Source organism: Felis catus, chromosome A1 (assembly GCF_018350175.1).
Source record: "Felis catus isolate Fca126 chromosome A1, F.catus_Fca126_mat1.0, whole genome shotgun sequence".
Taxonomy (NCBI): Eukaryota; Metazoa; Chordata; class Mammalia; order Carnivora; family Felidae; genus Felis; species Felis catus.
The window spans coordinates 233,219,808-233,240,363 of NC_058368.1; the positions used below are offsets into that span (position 1 = coordinate 233,219,808).

A 20,556-nucleotide genomic window follows, 5' to 3' on the forward strand; every position below is an offset into this window, starting at 1 on the left:
CGACTTCAGCTCTGGTCATGATCTCGCTGTTCCTGAGTTCGAGCCCCGCGTTGGGCTCTGTGCTGACGGCTCAGAGCCTGGAGCCTGTTTCGGATTCTGTGCCTCCCTCTCTCTCTCCCTCGCTCGTGTCCCGTTTCTCTCTAAAAAATCAGTAAACGTTAAAAAAAAAGTTCAACCCAGGACAATTTGTTTATGACTTACGAGACAGAACTACCACACAGTCACTAACAGCTGGACGGAAGCCTGGGAAATGGAGATCTGTAGCCGGACTTGTGGCTAGCCACACAAAGTCAGAGTTCCCTTAGGAATGGAAAGGGGGTGACGAATATCAGGTACCCCAGTCTCAGAGTCATCTGTAATTCCCTCCAGTGGTGGTGAGGATATAGTTACACGTCATTTGTAAATAGTTAATATTAGCCCTGGATATGAGTAAAGGATACGTGAAGCTTGTAATACTCACAAGGCCAAGGGGACGAGGGGATCTGGAGGGGTGGCTGGCGTGTCAGAGAGCTCACAGGGTCGTCGGATGAGCCCCGGGAGGAAAACTTCCATCCCGTCTCTGGGCTGCCATTACTGTGCTCACTGGGCACCGTGCTGAGTACGACGGAGGGGGTGAGCCGGGAGAGAAGGGACACAAGAGTGGCAGAGGGCGGTGACAGACAGAAACCATGAGGAGCGCCCACTCCTTTGTACGGGGCTTTGGCCATTGTGTCGCCATTTCCTTCGATGCTGTCTGTGTTCACCACCAGAGAGCGCATTTTCCTGAAGCCCTGCAGTCAGAACCGTGTCCCGTTTCTCTACAGGACCTCGGGGACTCCGGGCAGGTCAGATGACAATTATTACAAACACAAAAATACCTCTGCCGTGTGCCGGTCCCGAATTAGATTCTTCACTGGTCCTGCAGCCCGTGCTGTGTTGCGTTCTTTATCTGCAGGGTCTCACTCAACACTTATAAACCCCTTTGGGTCAAGAATTATTAACCCCGTTTCACACACGTGCACCGTAGACCAGGGAGGTCTCCGGCTGGCCAAAGGCCACTTGGCTGTGATAGGAAGAGAGAGGTCCTGAGGAGAATGGCCCTTCAGAAGGCACAAGAGAGGAGAGCTGGAAAGACAGAGGGACCCACAATGCCCAAGCCCCTGGATGCAGCCATGCCTGAAGCGAGATTCCTCTGCTCCATGAGCCATTACAGTCTCTTTTCCCTTAGGCTGGTTTCAGTTGACTTCTGTCTGGGGAAGAATTCTTCCACCTACGTTAAATGTGTACCTGTTCCTCCGTGATTGCCACATGGACAACCGTTGGTTTGGAGACTCCTCCTTACAGCACACATGGATCCTTCCAGTCAGCCGCGGTGTGGGGAAAAAATAAAGTCAGGTGCAGCTGCAACAAAAAAATCAAATACAATGTGCACAAGTAGAATAACACACAGCTTCCAGCCGTCAGAGAACTATGCTCGCAGGAGTCTGCACGTAGCTGACTTTGAAGTCCTGATGTAGAAGAAGGAACGTGTACTCTTTGCAGATACCAAACAAATCTGTTCACTCTCTCTTCGTGGCATTTCTTCAGCTTTGTACTCTCTATCAATGCCAGAAATTTCTCAGTTTTTTGAAGTTCATTTATTTCAGTTCACGTTCGCTAACATACAGTGTAGTCTTGGCCTCAGGAGCGGAACCCAGTGATTCGTCACTTATGTGCGACACCCAGTGCTCACCCCCCCACAGGTGCCCCCCTCGATGGCAAATTTGAATTTTTAAAGCAACGTTCCGGGTCATATCACATAATTGCCCATCAGGAGATAAATCTGTTTTCAGTCTTTGACGGTGTGTATATTCTTTCTTCCGCGTGCGCTGCTGATACGATCAGGTGAGATTGTGCCCGTATTCCGGCCCACAAACTGCCGTAGAGAAGACACCCCAGAACAAGCACGTTTTCTCCTGGGTGGGGCTGAGACATCTTGCTTCCACCTCCCTCCCTCTCTCTCCCTCTCTCCGGTCCCTCCGTGAGCATGCTTTCAGCTTTGCTGCTATGCCCTTGCACACAGTCCCTTAAGACAACCAATTTATTCTCTCTTTAAAATATTTAGAAATACTGATAACTTCTGGAACTCTCTGACCAGGCCAGTTTTCATGTTGACAAGCAATTTGCTGGTTTCTGAGGATAGCCCGTCTTCCATACACGAATGATAGGAGATCTTAGGCCTTTGGATGGTAATTTAGTGGCAGAAGTGAAGGCTCAGTGATTTAAACGTATAGACGTTGGTGCTAAGTTCTTTTCTCCCATAACTCCTTTTCCACTATTATTTTCCTCCTGTTGCGGAAGCTTAAACCCAATGAAATGAGCCTCATCCCCCTTCCTTTACTTTCCTATATTTTGGATCATACAAAAAGAAATACATAGCGACAGTTCTCTTCAAGTATCTCAAGTTCATCCCTGCCTCCCACGGTTCCTGAAGTATGCCATCTGTCTCCCCACTGACCAGGACTCCCTCTACTGAAACAGCCTCTATCCAGGCTGAAATTCACAGCAAACTTACACGCGACATTACTTTCACTTCTAACTAGCTCCGTGCCAGACCGCCCATCGTTAAGAACAACAACGTAACTAAATTCCCGCCATAAAGTAGTCGCATTTAATCCACACTATTGAAACCGCACTCAGAGATTTAGGATTTTTTTTTGCCTCCTGTTTTCCCCTGGGTTTAGTGGCAGAAGAGGCTTGTGTTACAGATTACATGGTAACCAACCTGTTCCTTGATCATCTTTTCGTAAGGGGTTGTACATTACGGTTGGTCAGAGGTCAGAGATCTGGTCCTACAGATTCTGGTCGTTTCTGGGGCAGGGGAGTTGCAGAATAGAAAGGGTGAGATGTGACACATCTTCTGGAACGTGCGTGTCTGTGTTTCAGCTGCACAGTGTTGCTGAGGCGTCTCGGTGAGGCCCAACTGAACATTTATGAGTAGGATGACCCCGGCCCTCTAAGAATGGACTGCACAGATGCAATTACTGGGTTTCAGCAGTTATTGTAAGAGCATGTAGGATCCAAGGGATTGATAAAGCACAGAGAAAACTAGTGCATTTTCTTCACATAAGAGGAACAAATTCTGAAAGGAAATCAGAAATCTGGACATGAATAGCTCACATTCAATACCCATTAAAAATACCGGAATGAATCATCAAAGGATCAATTTGTATACAAGTCTACAACTGCAGGGGACTAAGCCAAGAAATCTATGAGCTTTCTGAAGAACACATTCAAGAGCCCAAAGCAATTTCCTCCTGAGTATTGTGACAAGTCTGAAAGATCAGCAGAAGCCAGAGACAGGACCGAGTCTGCTGTGAAAGCCACTGTCCCCTCCTGTGTGTGGCTGTCTCAGACAGTGCGTTAGAATGACTGGCCCTGGTGATCTTAGAAAGAGAGCCGCAAATCACTTTAAAGTTAACCGGCCTGCACACCAATAAGCAGAGGACGTAAGGCTGGCATACCACCCATGAATAATTTACTAAGAAAATCAAGATTCGGCAAAATAAAATGAATGTAAGGAGAGACGATCAATAATGCTTCCATTGAAATTAAGAGAAATTACGTCTGAGTCTTCTGGAGATGCATTACTTGATGATTCATTGATTTCATATTTAACTCAATAATTATTTTATTGTGTTTGTGACTCATACTACTCGCTGAATGATACTGTGGAAAGACAGGAAGACCAGCCAAATGAGGAAAGCAGAGGCTACTCAGGGATTGCCGTTAGCCACAGGGAGTCAGCCAGCGTTCCTGGAGTGAGGCGGGGGCTCACCGGCAGGCACAGGGCTGGGAAAGGCTTATGGGGGGAAAGACGCAGCTCAGGGCCGCCTCGATGGCAGGCTGTCGGTGCGGGGACGCTGGGTGCAGGCTCCCGGGGACTGGCCAGGGAGCGTATTTGGCTCACTTTGGCTGGTCCTAAATTAGACGCAGGGCAGAAAGTGGGGAGGCTGCCCTTTCCGAGCCGGGTTTTACAGGAGTTACTGTCTGGCTTCCTGGATTGCTCCCCAGACACCACAGTCTGACTTCCTGACTTACAGAGAGCAGGCCGGCTTCCTGGGCCCGTGACATAGATAGTGGTCGGTTTCCTGAGCCGATCAGGGCAGGTGTGGCTCAGAGTTCTGTTTGAATATGCAGTGTGGTCATGGTCCACTTTCCATGCGGCCTCTCACTACTCTACGGCAGGCACTGAGCTGTAATATTCATCACCTTATTGAAGCGCATTTTTGCCCAGTGCGATGCTTGAAGAAGTCCTGTTTGATAGAGGAAGAAACCACGGCTTCTTCACATCATGCGGGGCCAGCTACGGAGTCAAGGGTGGAGTCCGTGATTAGGTTCAGGGAATCTGGCCCCAAACCTGAGCTCTGGACAGGAACATGGCCCTGCCTCCCAATTCCCACTGGTGAGACTGGAGATAATCCTGAGCTTCGGAAGCCGAGAAGGAACCGAGACCAGCTCGGCTGCCTGGTTTCTGCCTCCAGCGCTATACGCGACTTTGCTCAAATCGTTTTAGAAAATCCTGCCTCTCGGCCCATCTGTCTCTTCAGAATAGTAAATGAACTTCGATAGGAGAGGGTTAAGCAGAAGGTCCACAGAGCCGAGCAGATAACCTGAATGTGTGAGTCCCCCGAACATAAGGCATCGGGGGAGGGACCCACATCTGCCAGAAGAAGAATGTTCCATGCGTTCCTGGGCGTTCTGTTCACATCACCAAGGCTCGTAACCCTCACCCTCACGTCTGCAGTAAAATCCAGCGGGAAAGGTACTCAGTTAAAAGTTCAGTCCAAAGTACGGTTGCTTAAGAAGAATTTGAAGGCTTTTCAATGCCCCTTCCGAATAAATGGGTTTTAAACTGGTATCCTGTAAAAATTCAAAAGTAAAATAATTCGATTGAAATAGTGTAATTGGGAAGTCAATAGGGAACTGGAGTGGAATACACACTGGTTAGCATGAATATTCTAACTGGATGCATTTGCAAAATACTGTTCCTATGATGGGATTTTACATTTTCAAGCGTAAAAGCATTTTGTCCGTTTCTGTGGTCGTGGGTATGTTGCCACCACAAAAAGAAAAGATAAAATGCCAAAATGAAATTATGAATGTATGCAAATTACGTAGACATTGGATTTCACTTTGCAATGTGTTTACAGAGCAAAATTAAAGAATAATTTTTCTTCACTTGAATTATAAAATATCCTGGGCACTATCAAAGATGACGGAGGATTACATTTAACAGTCCTGGCGGATGTTACGGAGTAAATCTAGACCCACAACTGGGAAATGCAACGGTCCCCAGGTTGCTCGGATGGCAGTACCCCCGTGGGAATCAGTGGAGACGATAAATTCAATTTCACACCTGTTGTCGGTGCCTTAGATTCATGGTTTTTCACCTTACGATAAAGATATGAATGTGCACCAGTTGTCCCTGGTAAATGATTAGGGGAGAGGTTTTTAAAGGCGGGATTGCATTCGACTCAGATTTTCAGCCTCCTTGGTCCCGGAAATAAGAGCTGCGTTCCTGGGGAAAATTCTTGTTAGCCTTGTAGAGAGAAAGATCATAGGAAAGGGGTCAGGGGGTCTGTACAGGCGTGAGGTCTACAGAGGGTCGTGACACGGCAAAGGTAAGAAAATAAAGCTCTCAGCACCTACGCGGAGATGGGGCCCCCCAACTAGAGCTATTGCAGAGACGAGCTAAATATACTGAGTCGAGGGCCCCAGCCTGCTCCAGTGAAGGGTGGGAAAGGAGAAATAGAGATGCACCGAATCAGTGGGGGGTCACATGTCACATTTGTTGAAAACATTCTGTGTATGTTAATTGTCCTGCCAAAAATGTCCTGGTTTAGCCTAAAAGTTAGATGGCTAATGACTAGGGGCTCATTCTTCTCTCTACATCTGGCTAAACCGAACTCATCTGTAGTGGCCTGTGACCCTCTGCTTAAGAGTGAGAAGGAGGGGGTGCCTGGGGGGCTCAGTTGGTTGAGCATCCGACTTTGGCTCAGGTCGTGAGTTGGAGCCCCACGTCAGGCTCTCTGCTGTCATTGAGGAGCCCGCTTCAGATCCTTTGTCTCCCTCTCTCTCTGCCCCTCCCCCGTTCATGCTCTGTCTCTGTCTCAAAAATAAATAAACATTAAAAAAAATTTTAAGCAAACAAAAGCTAACAGAGCCAAAGTAAAAAGCAAAGGTAGGGGATTGACTTCCTAATATGAAGTGGGTTTTTTTTTTTCTTCTGAGAGAGAAAAAGAAAATGCAGATAATCATTGCTTATTAGGAGTCTAGAAACCAATTGCTTCACTTCTAAGCACAACTAGTGAAGCCTGTAAAGGTCTGACTTTTCGGACAGCCCTTGAAGGTGTGTGTTCTGGGAGACACAAAGGGTGATGCCGGGCATGCTACATCAAGAGATGGCTCTTCCACTTTTTCTGGTTTGGGGATAGCCACACCACTTCCATTTTCTCTGATCCATAGACCTTCCAGACCTGGGCGGCATTCCCCATGGAATTTCTGAGGAAACCTGGTTCTCCCAGCAACGTCTTCTTCTTGATCTTACTTCCTGTTGATAACAGGACAAAAGCCCAATAACTGGAGGCTTGATCTGAGCAAGTTCAAAGACACAAAACATAGGCACATCTCCGTTTTGGAGAGGGAAGGAGAGCTTTCCCCCTCCACCCTTACCAAACTTTTACTTCATCTGGACTCTGAAATCATTATTCCTTATTTGCCTCGGCAGTTGCCCACCTCGTTCTGGTCAAATGCCTCAGATGGGACCAACGCTCCTGAAGATTTTTACATAAACTCTGGACAAAATACAAAAACAACACTTTGGGGAAACTAGAGATTTGCCAAAGGGAGGCAAATGCTGGAGGGCTGGGCATGTGGAAAAAACAGACTGGTTTTGTGCGAAGTTCGAGTTTCCCCCTTTTTGGTAGCTTTTCGCCCGAGAGCAGGTCTCAGTCAGTTGCCTATGAAGTGCTAAAACTCACGTAGAAACCTACAGGCTTGAGGAAACAGAGGACGGAGTATGGGGCAACTACAGGAACTAAAAAGTTATTGGGGAAAATCACTAAAAGGAGGGTGGCAGAGGGAGAGCTTCAGATTTGGGACACAAACCCTACACAAAGCTTCTGTTCACCCCGAGCCATTTGCATGCAGGCTGACCACAAGCCACGCAGCTAAGGTTGCAGGATCGGAACAGAGATTTGGGTTGCACCCCATTGTGGAGAGAGGCAGAGTTTGGAGTTTGAGTCCAATCAAGTTAACTGCCTATAAAAACAAAAAACAAACAAACAAAAAATCAATAACTGTCAGAGGAACATAACAGGATAGTGTCTATGTCATGAGTTACAATGACCAAGAAACGATCCAAAATTACTAGACATACAAAGAAATGGGAAAATGCGACCCATATTCAAAGGAAAATGTGGCTACTGGAGACTTTATGTCCTGCAGAGTTAGGAAGAAGAAATGAAAAGATGCAAACACGCTTAGCTAGAGTGAGGGATTTGCAGAGACACAACTGTTGGACAGAGCTCTCTACCCAGAGTATCCACATCAGCCACTTTAATTTTCAAAAGTCCACTGTTGAAGTGTCCTTGATTCAAACCCCCATCCATTAACATATTACTCTTTGCTATGAGCAGTGGAGGGAGGAAAGTGGGACCATGCCTGGATGGAGAAGGGGAGAGAAGGTTTTCTGTTCTCCTGTTTTTTCAAGCTTGCTTTGAACTTGCTTGTGCCTGATGACATTTGGTATTTAAGAGAGTTGCTGGAGAACCCTGCTGCTTATTTTTAAACTTCTCTGAAAAAAACTCAGAGGTGATCTAATTCAACTTCCTTGTCTAACAACTAGTCCTGGAAAAGTTCAAGGTTACAGTGGTCATACAAGCTAGTCTCAGTAATGGGACTAGAATTTCACCCTTAGATCCCTAGCATTTTGTGCTTCAGTGATCTTCCCTTGATTATTTTATTAATTTTCAGTGCATTTTTTATCTCATGCCTACAATGTGACAACAACTGTTCTGGGATCTGGGTGTTAAAATAAACAAGGAAAATGAGATTCTGGCATTCAATCCACTCTTCACATTCTGCCTCCAAAGCTGCTCTTCCCTGATTGAAAGCGTTAGTGTGGACTATTAGACTCTTATCTCATGAGATCCCTTCCACTTTAATATTCATCTTTTTTACAGGAGAATGCACTTTATTTTTTTCTTTGAAGCATAGTTGAATAATACTCATTTATTATGATAGCTTCCTATTAATTTTCCTTACGTGTTATTATCTCCCCCAGATTAATCCATAGGAGTCTAAATAAAGCCAGACATTTCAATAGAAAAAATAGCTGCCACTCGCCGCTTTCCTATAACTTAGTTATTGCCAGGCATCCTTCCTTTTTCTTTATGATTCTTAAGGCAGTTCTTGGTCTATGTGCCATCTGTCTTGCTGAAGCCAATTTGAATAAATATTACAAGGTACAGTAGTTTAAATGTTCTTTATCTCAGATCCATAAAAATGTGCAACGTCTCTTACATACCGTCTTCTTATTGCTTTGGGGCAGCATAAGTAACTACATTGTTGAATTGAACGTAATTTCTTTTTTAAACTCCTTTTGATTCTAAAATCCACGGTGATTTAATGGAAAATTACTTTCCAAAGTAAAAACATATGACTCTGAATTGCTTTCATGATTATTTCTCTTCTCTGTTGAAACCTGACCATTTACTGAAAGGAATATTTGGATTTTTGCAATCTATCGTCCATTGCCCCTTCTTTTGGTAACAGCCTTTTCAGGAACTCTCTCCTCGTCGGGTGCATGTGAACCAAACCAGAATGATCACCCCTCTAACCCTGGAATGGTGACCTGGAGTGGAGGGACACTCAAGGTCAGCACACCCCAGGGAGATTGCACCTGCCGATTCCGTTTCCGCTTTCATTTCTTTGTCTAAATCACAGCCTTGGAAAAAACCCCTCTGTCCTTGATTTAACCAGAGTTGATTTCTATTTATTCATTCACTCATTCATTCATTCATTCATTTTGAGAGAGAGAGGGGCAGAGAGAGAGGGAGAGAGAATTCCGAGCAGGTTCCACACCGTCACCGCAGAGCCTGATGTGGGGCTTGAACTCATGAACCATGAGGTCATGACCTGAGCAGAAATCAAGAGTCTGATGTTTCACCAACTGAGCCACCCAGGGGCCCTTTGCTTTCTATTTCTTAGAACTGAAAAGTTCTTGGTCACCCAAAAATCCCGTTTCTTCTCTCAAATATCGTTACTTAGAGCCAACGTTAATATTGCTTATAAATGTGCTCATTTGAATTACATGGAATGGAAAATTAGTGTAAGTTAGCTTTCGCCTTCATATTTTAGTAGGTTAAAGGGAAAAGTCTTCTTTGCAATTCTTCTGTATGAAAACGATTACTTCTCTACTGGGCAAGTGCTACACAAATGCTGAACATTTCGTAAATCCCCTCGTGGATCCGCCAGTCAGAGTAAAACTTAGGAAGGGTTGAGCAGCAAGCTTCACAGTGGTGGAACTGCTCAAAATGTCCTCTAAACGCTCCAAGGTGCAAAAGTGCAGGCCTAGCCCATAAGCTCAAGGAACCTTCGCTGAGTAAAGGGGAAAAGAAACACGGCAGAAAGGCAGGGACGTATTAATTTTGCATTTTGCCTGGGAAATACATTTTGATAAGTAATAACCACTTTTATATGTCTTTATATGTTGCGAACAGTCAGGAGAGACGGAAGAGAAGGTATTTGGAACGGCAGCGTCTATGAACGAAGGGTTAACGACTCCCACGGAGTGTTGTATAATTTCCAGCAAGCACGCACACAGATTGACTGCTTCCCCGTGGCATCACTAAGAAACCAGTGGTTTCGATAGCCTGAGAGCACGTAAATAACAGAGGATTCGCTGTATTGGTGTAGACCACATAGCTAGGTAGAGCTAGAAATGAAATGACCACGTAAGCTTCCTGGTTAAGACCTGTAGTCTTAGGGGGTGCATGCTTCTCGAGCTCAGGAACCATTGGAACATTTCTTAAGAGAAAAATAATAATTTCCGAAACCAACAAAAGAATTCTTATGGATGGATGTACATTAATTCATGATACAATATGCTATAAAAAAAAAGTCTTACACTGATTTCGTTTATTATGCCTCAATATCCATATAGGAGACATCATTGTCTCACTCCTTCCAAAATGGAACACTGGATGGCCACCATTCAAGGTTTTGCTTGTTTTCACTACCCGGTTTAAATGGGGATGGGTCTTACTAAAACTGCTTTGCTGAATCTTCAAGACTTTTCAGCTCTGTATATATTCATAAGACAAAAAGATATCTCTTGCCCATTTAATGAACCATAAAAAAGTACTCTCCATATTCTTTTCAAAAAGCTATTCCTTCCCCCTGCCTGACATGCCAGAGGCCAGTCCTCATTTAAGATTAAACTTCTGGTCAGAGGCATCCAAAAGCCCTTTACGCCATACACTCAGAAAAGACGAGGATATATACAAGTACGTGTACACGCACACATGTATACACACACACATAGATATCCTTGAATTTTTTTAAATAAAAATTAGGGAAAATATCTATGGACCAGAAATGAGTTGGGGACTAAGTTTTAGCCTATATAGAGCACTAGGAGTGGAAACAGTCAAGGGGGCAAGATTTAAAACACCCAATAGAAATGGAAATTGAATAAAATCGTCTTGCTGGAAGATGCCAAATCCAGTTCCGTACATAGAGTGTGGACCTCAGTCTACGTTCTTTTTTTTTTTTTTTTTTTTTTAAGACTAGAAGCTGACAACTTCTCCTCTATGCTTGGGGTTCCAGCTAGAAACAATGTGCTCATCTACCCCAGAGAGAAGCAGAGACCCCTGCTTGACAGGAACTGGGCACACCGCAGCCACTGGCTCTGAACTTAGAACTGCAAGATGCCGTGTCCAGCAGGCAGAACAAGACCTGACACACCCCTCCCCCAGCCTTCCATGATGTTAAGAGGAGGACGTAAGGAAACGTATACTGTTTTTACTTGATTTGGGTCTTTGGCAACTTTTGTGAATGTGTTTTTACCATCGAATATACTAACGTCAATACATTGTAGGTCGTTTCCATTCTTGGGCTCTTTAATGTGATTTTTTTTTTTTTTTTTTTTTTGGTTAAGCTTGGCCGTATTTATAGAGTTGCTGATGTGAGGAAGGTTTCTTCATGGGCGGATTCACGCATTTCCCTAGCCAAAGGCTCATGAGTCTCTGCTCCCTAAAGTTACCTGCGGGAGCCCAGCTGCTGTGCCCCACGGGTCCCAGGCTTCCAGCACCCCCCACACAAAATCTCCCCATCGGACGTGAGGGAATACGTCCCTTCCAGACCCAATCCTCAGCCTTCAGTGTTGAGTAGAAATCAGAAATGGTGTTGGAAAGTTCACTCTTACTGTTCCTCATTTAATTTATTTGAAGGTACGATGGTACACATAGTCTACGATTGTTTGAAAATATCTTTATATTGGTTCTCTAATGCTGTTACATTTCCACAACCTTAGTGGCCAAGAACAATACCAATGTGTTATCTTATAGCTCTGGAGGTCAGAAGTCCAAAATGGGCCTCGGTAGACTAAATCGAGGGGTCAGCAGACCTGCCTGGCTCTAGGGGAGAATGTGTCTCTCGCCTTTTCCAGATTCTAGAAGCTGCCTGTATTCTTTGGCTTGAGGACACTTCCTCCATCTTTAAAGCCGGCAGAATACCATTTCCAAATCTCTCTCTGACCCAGACCTCCCCCTTCTGCCTCTATCTTCCACAGGTGAGGATCCCTGTGACTCACTGGACCCACCCACGTGACCCAGGATCTCTTTATTTTAAGGTCATCTGATTAGCAAGCTTAATTTCAGCTTCAACTTCAACTCCCCTCTGCCAGGTAGCACATGTCCACCTGCTCTAGGGATGACAGTGTGAACATCTTTGAGGAAGGGAGCTTGATTCTGCCCACCACAATCTCAGCAGCTGCCCTTTGGTTTATCTTATTTCTGTGCACAAATTAATGTTATTGGAGCCCTTGGGCAATTATGTCATTATTTTTACTTGTCATCACACGCACCTGTGCACTAGAAATCTGCTCTCTGCTCTGTTGATAAAATATACTTTGCCCAGTCTACCAGCTTCTGTTTGCCTGCGACCAGGGTTACCAAATAAATGCTCCCACTTAATGAGATTATCACACAGTGCTATTATGTCGCTACTTGTAAGCTGCTTTTCATGGCTACGTCTTTTTATTGTTTCCATGAGACACAGATTTCTCTCTAATCCACTGACTTCACGTATCATGTAGATTCGATGGCCTCTCTTGAGCGGGTCAAGAATGCATTTTCAGAGATGAATGAGACACAGGAGGCTTGTCCCCGGGGGGACACAGCAGCTGGGCTCCCACAGACAACTTACAGAAGTAAAGGCTCGTGAGCCTTCGGCTGGGGCGATTCCCGAGCAATCCCATCACCTGCGTCAGTGTCCCCTAGTCCTTCCTTCCTTGACACACGAGTCACAGTTTTTCCACACCCTTGCGTTTTCGCATCAGCTGTTGCTACTCATTTTCTTTTCCTTTCCATGTCCATTTCCTTCAATTAAGCAAAAATCACTAGATGTCAAGTACCATAGCTATATTCTACCTTATCTACCAAAGCCCGGGCACGGCCCCCTACCAGTGCCATCGTGGTAAATTCAGCCCAGTTTGTGCAATATGCTAAGTTAGAGCAACCGTCACAAAGCCTCAACCTACATTTTGTGTACGTTCCAATTCTGTGGGGTTAGGACTTTCTGTAATATGATTGAGTGGTTCATTCTTAAGAGTGGAAATGATGAAATTCTCCCATTTATTCATGCATCCATCCATTCGTTCCTTTTTAATCTAGTTCTCAAGAAAGAGAACTGCTGTGTGCCATAAACCATGGTGGGTTTGATGGATATGAGAATGAGTAAGATAAAGCATTTCCTTTCACAACAAAATAAAACAAAACAGAGTCTGAAAGAGGAAAATATGTATATATTAAATAGAGAGAAAAGGTACTCTACAGGCTAAGGCTGCCTTGTGTCGTCTCTCATTTTCCTCACCACAGCAATTTCTCACTATTGCAATAATGCAATAATAGATCTCACTTAGGTCTAGGATCGTGGGCATTCCCAATGAAAACGGGATAAAAATCCACATAGGAGCTTGGGGAAAGGCTGATTTGTAGTTTGGAGGTACAGAGGGCAAGATCAAAGGTATTGTTTAAAATCCAACTGCAGACACATCATTTTTAAAACTTTCCTAATGTTTAAAAATCTCTCCAGGGGCGCCTGGGTGGCGCAGTCGGTTAAACGTCCGACTTCAGCCAGGTCACGATCTGGCGGTCCGTGAGTTCGAGCCCCACGTCAGGCTCTGGGCTGATGGCTCAGAGCCTGGAGCCTGCTTCCGATTCTGTGTCTCCCTCTCTCTCTGCCCCTCACCCGTTCATGCTCTGTCTCTCTCTGTCCCAAAAATAAATAAATGTTGAAAAAAAAAATTTTTTTAAAAATCTCTCCAATCAATTAAAGTACGGCAAACTCCCTAATTTTAGGAATTTTTATTTACTTCAAAATTCTAAAGCACAGGCTCACATACAACCTTCCACGTAAGAGGAACGTGTATTCAGTGAAGCAATGATTTCTGGAACTGTGATGAGCATCTGTGTTTGACAGTGACTTGCTCAGGTGACACTCTCTTCCCCACCGCAGGAAAGCACACGGTGTAATTAGTTAGCCCCTTCTGACAAGCTACTCGTGCTACTTTGCTGAAATCGAAAGACATGAAGAAAGGATCTTCCCTCTTTCCTTCAACACACCCAGTGGAAAGCTGAGTGCCCCTTCCTCGGAATTAAGTTATCACTTTCAGGGCTCTTTTGGAACTTGTCAGTGTCTCTCTTGCATTCTTGCATAAACACCTAATGAATTATGAGCTCCTGGAGGGCAGAGTCTGTGATCATCTCAGATCCCAAATAACCCCCATGACAATGCTTTGCCTATGGAAGACTGCCCTCGGTGGTTTCTTGAATGTAAAATAATTACTTCCAGGATCTTCACAGATGTTTTTAATCTCTATCCCTACCCTCAACAGGGCAATAGCAACCTGTGAACAGTTCCCTCGTAGTTAAGAAACAAAAATTTTCCAGAACATGGAGGAAAAAAAAGCTATTTTTACTTGTCATAATACACAATTGTGTACTATAAATCTGCTCTCTGCTCTGTTGATAAAATACGCTTTGCCCAGTCTACAGCTTGTATTGGTGGCACGCTCTCTACTTCAGCACTCCTGGTTCTCTATGATACTGCAAACCCACGTCAGGTGCAGCAGAGCCCCGTGAACTTGTGACGGCCCCAGGAGACAGGTGTATTGCTACGTCTCCATAATCCAGCCAGAAGATCAGCCTCGTCTACAGGCAACTGGGGTCAGAATAAAGACAGGGCTGAGTACAGGGCATCGGTATCTGTGGCTTCATGTGGTTTGGGGCACTTCAAGCCCTTAGCCTGGCTGAACAGAGAGGGGACCTTCTTAGGGACCTGGGCACCACTGGCAGGAGACTGCCCCCGTGGATCCTTATACACAGGTTGTTCCGTGTGCTAGGACAAATACACCCTCGGAAGACCCCATCCCAGGACAGCGAATATAAGAAGATGGGGGTCCCAGCCCTGCCCCTGCCCCAGTGACCTCGAAAGTCACTTTGCCACTCCTGCCTTAGTTTCCCCCGAGGGTGGAATGTGAGGGCTGTATCTAGATTAGCTCAAAAGGCAATGCCAGCTGGGGTACTTTGTTCGTTGCGTTCAAACATTAGAGGCAAATGTAGATCATCTGGAGTCTTATCAGATGCCCAAGAGTTTTATAACTCTCGGCAAAGAGGTAAAGAATGTGCTTCCGCCTAGTAGGAGAAAAAGAGACATTTGCAACTGTAGCCGGAAGTTTCCTGTGATTGAGGAGCTCATAGATGGCCATAAATGATTGTGTGACCAAGAGAATACACCCCAAGACTTCTGTTTCTTCTCCAAAGAATAAAGAATCCAAAAGCCATTGATTTTTATTGTCAAATGAGAAAAAAGCGAGCGATATGCCCCGATGCCACGCAATCTGAGAGCCAAGCGGTTAGTAGAATAGCTATGAATGCAATTTTTGTCTTTTTTCATTTTATGAAGAAAAGTAGTTTTAGTTCATACAAATTGCCCTATCTTTAATCGGGGGCGGGGGGGGACATGAGGTGACAGAAGTCAAAGAAACAGTATCAAAAATCTGTTTTGATGTCATCACTTTAAAGCATAGAAATGTTTTACGTTGATTTTGCCAAAGACACCGTTTTCCTAAAGAGTGTGAAAGTTCAACAAACTCTATCTAGTGATTCCAATGTCTAAAATCTATACTGTATAAATGCTGTTGGATATAGCTATCTCTTAATCATATTCTTCTACGATTAGTTTATTGATGCAGTAGAGTATATTAAAGCCCTTTTGTGTCTAAGACACAAGTCTCTTTAGTCACTTTAATGACACATGTCACCTCGTTCTTTCCCTGGAGGAGTTACAATCTATGAGAAATGATGCACACACAATCACAAAACAACCCAGTGACAGATAAATATGAGTAAAAGTTCACTTCAGTCTACGTTAACTCTCGTTCATCTCAATGAGTCTGGGGAACAGAAAAGACCAGGTGATATTTCTGAATATTAACCAATGAGGAAGGACACTCAGGTCAGAAATTGAGATTCTTTTCCTTCCTTCTCATACACCATGGTATTTCTGCAATTGAAGGCCGATCAACGTTATTTCATGACTAGTAACAGAAGGAAGCTTATGGAAAGTTTGGCTTTTGATTTGAGTCTGGAAGAAGAGGTGTGAATTCTCTTAATGGCGTTGAGGGTGCTGAGCATTCCAGATGAATGGGCACGGGCTGGAGGATGGACAGGATAAAGTGTAAGGGATGCTCACATTTCTCACAAACAATGTACTATGTCCCTGCAGGGCAGTGGGGACAGATGAGCACAGGCGGATGGCAATCAGGTGTTGAGCAATGTAGGTTAGAGCTGAGACTTAGCAATTCATTCTGCGAGAATTTTCAGTCATTGGAAATACATAAGATAATAGCGATGGATGAAATTGGTTAATTCATAGAGTCACCTGGGAGATTCTTATAGACTTCTGGTCTACAGACTTGAAAATAGTCTTACAGACTTCCTGGGAGGGACGGGAGGGAAATGGAAGTGAATGCCAGTATGAGTAAGGAACCCAGTTCTGATCTTTAAACACAAAAGAAGGTATATTACACACACACACACACACACACACACAGTTATGCAGATCTCCAAGTCCAGATACTAAAACTACATCCTCAGAAATCTGCCCTTTCTCTCCATCTCTCGGTTCTGCTTTTCTGTATTGGTTCTCTCTCAGGAATACTTTCTTCAGAGTGATACACGAGAAGGTGGTGTTACTCTGAGCTCACACGGTATTTACCTCTTAGGAGCTCAGAAAGGAAGAGAATGGGTTCAGACTGGTCCCTTTGGGGCCCCAGGTCTCGATGAGTTCCAGAAGAGAAGAGTAATCAGATTCGTAACCTTAGGCCCCAGGCACACCCCTGTGGTGAGGTAGGGGAGGGCCCTTGACTGACAGCCCCTCGTGAAGAAATGTCTATTACTTCCTTTCGCATTTCACTGGTCAAAGCAGGTCAGAAAGTCAGCACTCACTTTCAAAGAGGCAGAAAGGGCAACTGTATCATGTTCCCAGGAGGAGTCAACAAACTGTCTGTGAAAAGCCCTAGTGACCTCCACACAGCCCCCCAGAATCACAGCGAGTTCAGAAGCACACCCCCAAAGGGAAAAAACTATGACACTATTTAGTCAAGCACTACGCTAGAAACTTCCTTGTGCTGCAGTTAGGGACATAAGCCAATAGTCTAACCATAATGGGAGACAGAAAAGAGCAGGAGGGGACAGAAATGAAAGTCACTTCAAAGGAACAATCCTCAGGGCTTCGCGAGAAACAAGATATGGAAAAAGAAGTTCTAGTTAAAACTGAGGCCTTCTGGTTTCATTGTTATCGTTTGCTTTTTATTTATTCATTCTTGTCCTGGTGCCTCAAGAGACTGAGGTACTTAGAAAAATTAGAATAAGAAGAGAATTGGTAAAGGCAGATTCTCAGTCTCAAAATGTCCAGAAGATGAATGTGACCCTAGAGGAACCCTACACCGTCAGGAGACTTCCTACCATGATTTTTTGGAGTTGAACTGTGTCCCCACAAAATTGATGCATTGAAGCTGTAACCGCCAGGACCTCAGACTGTGTATTTAAAGACAGCATCTATAAGTAGGTAATTAAGGTCAAAGTGGAGTCATTAGGGTGGGTCCTGGTGCAACATAATGGTAAAAGTCATTTTAACTACGTAATGTAACGGAACAGTGGTAATTTAAGCGTACAGAAAGCAAAGCGGTTTTTTCTCAGCACCAGCCCAATACAATCTGCCTGCATTCTAATTAGCAAAATCTTCTGTTTTAACAAATAGTGTAGGGGACTTTAGGCATTTTTTTCACCCAACATTTTGGATGGTAAGGCATTCGGTATCAGAACTTTGTCTGCATTTTTTTTTAATTTTCTTCAAGCTATTCTTCGTGTATTAGCAGAGCGAGCCGCAGGAAAATGGAAAGCTTAGTTCTGGGATATGCTGGTCACAGTACTTTCAGGTGACAGAAAAGCAACGTAGACCAACTTCCCCAGAGGAAATAGTTTCTCTCTTCAAAACCCATCCTATCACAAAGAAGAAAATCCAATGTAATTTAGCAGATACAATGATCTTCCTCCCAAGAGAGGCAAAAATCGGCAACATTCTTTCTAACGCATCCATTTTAGTGTCGGACATATTAACTTGGTTTTCCACCTCAGGCTGACAGAATTTTGTAAACATCACTGTCCAATGCTGGTGGGATGAATGTAGGATTGAGACATGCCGGGATTTTTGCCCTTAATCCCTTCCTGCGCATTGTTTCCAAACACGTAATCTTTTTCTTTATGTTGGGGGAATTAAGCCTGGCTTGGGGGGGTGAAATGCTGTTTCTACCTGGGTTGGATAAGAACCCATTGTTGGTTCCAAATGACTCTGGCTTTACCTCACAAAGGGTGACCTTCACAAGCTCCAAAACTTCATACCCAGTCCAACACTAGGATTTTCTGTCACCCAGATCCCCTTGTATATTTTACTGCACTGTTGAAACTTGATTTCTGAAGAGCTTCCAGAAAATAGCCTGACTGCATTGGGAGGCCAAAGGGATGGGTTGGAAGACGCACAAGACAGTTGGCTATTTTCTAGGCCCCGAGCTCACCCCACATCCGGCTCTCCGGGTTAGCAGGGGGACAGCTGCTGACTGCCAGGGACGGGGGCCCCTCCTTAGGGAATGCCCCAGCCCTGCCCAGGCCCTTCGTTCCCTCCCCACCTCCCCTCTCTCCTTCTCTCTCTCTCTCTCTCTCTCTCTCTCTCTCTCGGTCTGAAATTGCAAATCCTCTTAACCCCGGCGGCGCCTCGGGGTCTGCGATGCACCACCCTTCCCAGCAGGGCCTCCCAGTGTGCGGGGTCCTCCCAGAGCTGACCAGGAGGGTCCTCCCAGAGCTGACCAGCAACAGCAGGTGTCCCCGCACCTCAGCCATACCCGCCCCTTCACTGCCCTGCACCCGTGGTTGTTTTAGCTTAAAAAGAAACCAGCTGCACAGCTGACAAGGGATAAAGCCGCTGGTCCACGGGGTGGAAGAGTCGTTTTTGTGATTTGACAAAGCTGCTCCCCCCCCACTCCCCCCTTAGGGGCTCCTCCTGATCTGACTCCTCCTGGCTCCTCGCCCCCTGCCCACACACTCGCTGCTCCCTCAGACCCCCCCCCCCACACCCGGCCCCCAGCCTCACTGCACCGCCTGGGGCCCCAGGCACCCTCGCTTCCTCCCACCCACCTGCTCCTGCTTTGCCAGAAAAGTCCAACCACTGGTTTGTAGCCCCCACTGCCCTTCATCTGCACCATCGCCGACTTTTCAGGTCATCGGCCCATTCCCATCTCGGGGATCCCCCTGTGCCCTGACCCCCCCCCGAGGTCCCCGGGGCCGGCACAGAGGCCTCCTCACCCGGGCTCCCCCTCAGCCCCCTGAGCACACGCGGCAGGTGGATGCCGCCCAGTAACGAATGCCCAACCCGCAGCTGACTCCGGCCTCGCAGCCTCGGTTCCACGTACCTTTCGGGAAAGACGCGGATTTTCAGAAAGGCGTCTTCCTAGGGGACTGCTCCCACCACACAGGAGATTCGCGTGTAGACCCGGCTGCTGCGAAAACATCGGTTTGCGCTAAATTCTGTTGGTTCAAGTGGGTGCAGGTGGCTCTGAGAGACCCCTGGTCTAGCTTACTAAAACACCCCCACCCTACCTTCAACTTTGTAAACGCCTCACTCGCAGAGCCTGTACTCCCACTAGTTAACAAACAGGATTTCTGCGGTTAGACATCTGGACACCGGGGGAGCTGTACAGGCTGCTACATAGATAACCGCTTTCCTCTCGCTTCTGTAATCTTGCTTACGCGCCCAACCATAGTAATCTTGCTTACGCGCCCAACCCTAACTGGAAGGTTCCTAGCCGCTTCGCAGCCCGGGCTCCAAGTTGCATCAGCCAAAAGAAACTTCATTTCCCAAGCTTCCCCGGGACGAAACTACCCACAACCCTAACCATCACCGAGCAGAGAGCCTACCACCAGCCTGTATGCAAATAAGACTCAAAATAGCATAAAAGACCTGTGACCCCGTTTATCGGGGCTCTCCCGCTTTCTAACACTGGGGAGCCCTGGTGCACCAGTAAAGACTCTCTGCCGACGTCGGAGTGCCGTGTGGTTCTTTGCGCCAACTCTCATTCCATAGGGCCTAGGAGCTTGGCTCCTAACATTTGGTGCGTTGGCCGGGAACCCGAGGGAAGGCAAGAGAACCCCGGCCCCGTCGGTGGATGACTCTCCGGCCCGGGCCACTGACGGACTGACTGAAGACAGACTTCTGTGCCTTTGTCTACACACAGGTATTGTGTTCTATGTTTTGTCTCTGAACTGTGAATTCTGAGGCCGGCCGGCCACCTCAGTAGGAGTGTTGAAGGAGGACAGACGTGTCCTGAACCTTCACACCCCAGCCCCGAGGGACGCCTCGGTGGTGTTTGTAGGGGAGAACTGACAAGTTCGTCAGACTCCCCAAATCCGTAGGCAGGCCTCCCCTGCCATCTGAATCTGAATACTGGCCGCGGCTCCTTGGTTGTTGTCTAGTCTGTGTTGTCTGGTCTGTGTCGACATTGTAGTCATCTTTGTGTATGTGTGTGTAAGTGTGCTGGTGTGGACGCGTGGACAGGACAGGACGACACAGCCATGGGACAGACATTGACTACTCCTCTAACTTTGACTCTGACTCATTTCTCGGACGTCCAAGCAAGAGCTCACAATCTTTCCCTTGAGGTTCGGAAAGGTCGATGGCGAACTTATTGTTCATCAG

The 20,556-nt window shown here is 46.0% G+C and overlaps 1 long non-coding RNA gene across 1 annotated transcript; it reads right to left on the reverse strand.

Annotated features, from left to right (window-relative positions):
- Positions 1 to 3,479: 3,479 nt before the first annotated feature.
- LOC109492288 lies at positions 3,480 to 19,417 on the reverse strand. Its single transcript, XR_002146142.3, has 2 exons — positions 19,274 to 19,417; positions 3,480 to 4,881 (listed from the first exon to the last, which is right to left on the reverse strand). It is a non-coding gene; the product is annotated as an uncharacterized LOC109492288 (long non-coding RNA).
- Positions 19,418 to 20,556: the final 1,139 nt, after the last annotated feature.